Below are 4967 nucleotides of genomic sequence, written 5' to 3'. Positions count from 1 at the left end.
CTTATCGCCTTTGTTATTTTATTAGCCATTGAACCTTTGGCTATGGCCATAAGAGCTCATGAAGGATAGTATTCCTCAATTATTGAGTTTAATCAAAACTTTTGGAAATATCTCAGGGTATAAAATAAACAACTTCAAGTCAGCATTAATGTTTTTGAACAATAAAATATCAGCATAGATACACCATTCACTACCACTAAAGAAAGTTTTACATATCTAGGAGTGAAAATTAGCCCTGAGGTGAAACAAATGGTTTCCATAAATTATGACCCCTTGGTAGAAAAGGTGAAGGAGATGCTAAAGCGATGGACCGAAATGCCAATATCTATGATTGGTGGCATGAATATAATGAAAAAGCTGTGTGTTACTAAAATTTCTATATCTTTTTCAATCACTTCTGCTTCCACTACTGTCAGCGCGTTCGTTTATTTGCAAAAGAAAAGTCTGGAGAGAAGCTATTCCTTAATTTGGCATTTATTAAAGAATTGTAGGATCAAAAGCATCTTGTACAAGGATCTTTTGTATTCAGAAAACCACAGTCAGCAAGCTGTTAATCTGTAGCTATCATCCTAAAAAAGAATGCTATTCTTAACGTTACACAGAGTTTTAAATGAAAATGTACAACTATCTGATTTGTTTCTACAGAGGTGGGGAGGAGCTGTGGTTTAGACTTAGCTCTCCCTTTGGTGGTGCACAGGCTGGTCCCAGCCTCTTGGCACACGATTCCACCCTTCGTGTGGAGACAGCGCCCTAGTGGAGGAATCCTACACTTCCTCTGTTTGTAAGTTGCTAAAGTCTCTGCTTCGTTCCCCAAAACTGATACTTTTCCTCTCATGGTCATTAGAATACATACTGTCCTCAGTACATGATGTTCTTTCTGATATCCCTGTTTCTTTGTATAAATGTAAGCCTGTTTGCAACAGCTAATCAACTTTTCCCTGCAGTCAGCAGTCTGCAGGACAACACTTTGAATTGTTAAACCTCATGCCCTGTGTGTGTGTGTGTATATGTGTAAAAAAGTTTCAACATGGTATTAATATAATAGGCAATCAACCTTCATTAAAATTTTTAATTCTCACACTACTAACATTAATTATTTATTGAATAAATTAATCTGGAATAATAATTCAGCTCCCCAATTTAAAATAGTATTATTGGGCTGCCCAGTTAAGATCAGCACTGTATTTTTTTTTTTTTGTGGCTCCCTTTCCAGCTTGGGTGACTATAAAGATATCACCATCACAACTTCCTCTTAAGCTTTACTTATATTCAGGTAAGGTTAAAAAACTAGTCAAACAGACAAAGAATCCTTTTCTTAGAAATACCATCTCAGTGTGGTACTCACACTGTGCATCAACATGTTGACATTGTCACAGTTCTCCCCTATATGGGGTAACAGTTGTTTTATACCCGGAAGAGCAGATGGTGGATGTTAGATGTGGTTTAACAATGGTGCAGAAAAAATGTCAGATCTTTATCTGCTGTCATACATTCAGTTGTACAACTTTTCGTTATGTACTTACAGCAAAAAACATTTTATTTTATCCACACATAAAGTGTTTCCCCTCATAAAGAGTTAAAGAGTAAAAAGTTAAAGAGTTTCCCCTCAGGGCTCAAAGTATTTCTGATTCTGATAAGCAACTGTTGTCTGTTCCTCCATTGTCTAAAATTGAGGAACTAACTCTCAAGCACATAAATGATAAAGGTCAATTCTTTTTATGAGTTATTGTTAAGATATTCAAAAGATTCAACTTCCAAAAAGCTAGAGGCATAGAGAATTAATATGAGTCTATTAATACAAAATTTAGGTTATTGCAATACAAATGGCTATTGCGAACTTATTTTACACCCAGCAGGTTAAGTCAAATGTTCCCTAATGTTCCAGATTTTTGTGTGTAATGCAAAGAGGAGAAAGGTATGTTAATTCATTGATTGTCACAGCCTGTCATGTCCTCACCAGCTGGTCGCACTCCCTCACCTGAGTACTAATCCAAAACACCTGTCACCTATCACACACCTGCACTTAATCAGCACTCCACTCCCCTATAAAACCCCAGCCATCGCCTCAGTCAGTGTCTGGTCTCGTTTGAAAAAGGACAGATCCCAGTATCCAGCCTAAATGACGTTATGGACTCCTACCTCGTGTCATCAAGACGCCTTCTTGTCTCCTGAGCTCCTGAACCCTGCTCCGTGAATCTCCAGTCTCCTGTGTGAATCTCCACCGCTCCAGATCTTCAGTCTTCCGTGGGTGATTCTACATCCCCTAAGCTCCAGTTCGGCTAACCAAAGGACGGTAGCATTAGCATTCCCTCTTTCACTGGTCATCCTTGTGTACAATAAAAGCATCCTGTCTCATTGTGGTGTCTCCGGCCTGCTCTGTCTGTAACATTGATTATGGGAGTGTACAAAGCTACCTCAATTCTGGAAGAGTGTGGTTGAATGTATAAGCCAGGCCTTCACATGACAATGTTCACAACTGATTAATTTTTATGAAAAAATGTTTTGATTCTTTTGGCCCTTCCAAAGGAATATAAAAAATTGATAAATGGACACATGACTTTGACTTTATGACCGCTTCAAAAGGTAGGGAGTCACCACTTTTTTTTCGTAAAATGAACGATTGAATTGTGGAAAATCTAACCAATCTAAAGATGATGACATGTAGACAAAAGTTTAAACATTTATATTTGTTCTGCAATCTAAATAGCTTAGAGCTCAAGCAGGCGACCTGGTGGGCTTTAAGAGGTTTTATACGTCCAGAAGACTTTTATAAAAACCAGACCCACCATCTAACTGAGACCTGTGTTTATTTGTCAAAATGTGTAGCCACATCCGGCCAGTAAAAGGGACTCAGCATTTAATTGGGGCTCTGCATTTAATTGAAATTTTACAGTATGTCTCCATCAAACCTGAAAAGTAAAATTGACAATAAAAGCCATCAGTTTAACCCTGCCTGAACTAGCAAGTACTTATTTTACCGCCATCTCCAAATGCCAAACCAATGTGTGTGTAATTTGTGCAGTTAAAGAATATAATATTCCAAGGGACCACACAGCTAAAAAAAGGTTTTAAATAAGCTACTGAAAATGTCTGGGTCATTTACATTTCCTGGTTTTAACCGAATTTGTAATTGAATAGCCCTGGAATAAGCCTTATAATCGGAAAGGAAATTCCTTTATGAGCCAAACTCTGTGTACTGGGAATATACCCTGAAGACTCTGTTGTAACTCTGCAGCAGTCACTGCATTGACCTTCTATTGGAATGTGGATAAAGGAACTGGCAGCCTGTCTAGCTTTGGAGAGACTTATATTGTAAAAAAGACAAGATTTTTGCTCATTTGTGGAGCCCCTAAATGGAGTTTCAGGAATCTCATAATTTATAATGATTTGAAACTGTCTGAAACTATGCACTGCGGCATTTTCTTTTTTTATGTTAATTTTTAAATTTTTTTTTATTATTATTATTTTACTTATTTATTTCTGCTAAGGTTGGGGTAATAGACACTTAATTTATTAACTTGTTAATGTTTATGTTTAATGTGTTAAATTCAATTAAAGGGGAAAAATGAAAAACTACCGTAAATTCTTCAACAGTCGCCGGGGCCTTTAATTACCTGAACTGCAGAGGGTACCAGGTCTTTATTTGAAGCAGGGTTATATTAGATACAGGCCTGTATTTCTAATTCCTTCTCTTTGATAAGTATATTTGGTCATATTTTAGTATGAAGCCTCTATGTTTTCAGATCTGCTCTTGCTTGCCCTGTTAAATTTTTGTTACTGCATTATGCTGTTAATACAAACTAAATAACTTCCTGTATCCGTCTAGCGTTTCAGTGGGCAGTACCAATTCATTTCCTAATGAGGCTTTTATTGTGAAACATTTTCAGGATCTTGTGGTGGAAAATTCTGTCACTTACATGGTTCCCATATGCTTCTCAAATGTATCTATTGCCATCTTGTGGCACTTGTAAGTTACTACAAGGTACAGTTTAGCTGGGACATTAACACACATACCCACAGTTCATAACTTCAAGTCAATCGGACTCATGGTGTGGGGGCATGGCTTTTCAAAGTTTTGGACTTTTAATTATAGCGCCACCATCTTCTACCCCTTCTGAGTTTGAACCCTAATTAGTAAGTGTTTTTACAGTCACCTCAGGGGTATGGTGATCTGCATCAACTTTGATTACATAAAGCCATATACTATAAAGCAAACAAAAAATGTGTTTAATATAACTTATAGTTTGGGCCAGGGAATCTCACATTAAGCAGAGTAAACAGAACGAAAATCCCAATAGTTTTCTCAAAAGAAGAGTAGGGTTGTCTATACATGATCAGTGGCAGATTTACTGCATACGACTGCACAGACTGACCGCCAGCTAACAACAACGGCCAAAGCAACCTTTCCCTCCCATGGACGGTAATGTAACAACTGGGCATAGCATAGAGTAACAGTGTACTTGGCTAAGCACAGGACTGTTTATTTAATGATGTACATGTACTGGTGTGTTTTTCTGAGGTTTTGTTGTTGTGACGTGTTTATCTGTTAGGTTAATTTTGGTAGCCACATACTAAATTGATGTTAATATTATGTTCCACTTTTTGCATATCTCACACAGTTTTTGCATGCTAACTAACTCCTTTTAACTTGGCACTGTTATCTTAAACAAATCATACACATACACCTCTAGTTTGGTCCTTAAAGACAACCACACCCAGCAGAGAGTAACTCCCGCTTCACATGTTCCTTTGTTTCTGACCATGTGGGTCATGCTTGTGCACGTGAGACATACAGAGGCAGAACAAAGAAATATACACACATTCCTTTTGGCACGCACCCAGAACACACACACACACACACACACACACACACACACCGTTTGTTCTGTAGTTTAGTGTATTTAGAGTTAGTCTTCATATTGTGTGTTTTGCTTTATTATCTTTAATAAATGCGTGTGCATAATTAT

At 37.5% G+C, this 4967-nt stretch overlaps 1 long non-coding RNA gene across 1 annotated transcript; it reads left to right on the top strand.

The window, feature by feature from the left end:
- Window positions 1-723: 723 nt before the first annotated feature.
- LOC122882688 lies at window positions 724-2355 on the top strand. The gene is made up of 2 exons (XR_006379440.1): window positions 724-781; window positions 2096-2355. It is a non-coding gene; the product is annotated as an uncharacterized LOC122882688 (long non-coding RNA).
- Window positions 2356-4967: the final 2612 nt, after the last annotated feature.

Source organism: Siniperca chuatsi, linkage group LG10, assembly GCF_020085105.1.
Source record: "Siniperca chuatsi isolate FFG_IHB_CAS linkage group LG10, ASM2008510v1, whole genome shotgun sequence".
NCBI classification, from domain to species: Eukaryota; Metazoa; Chordata; class Actinopteri; order Centrarchiformes; family Sinipercidae; genus Siniperca; species Siniperca chuatsi.
This window is presented reverse-complemented; position numbering and strand designations above follow the sequence as displayed.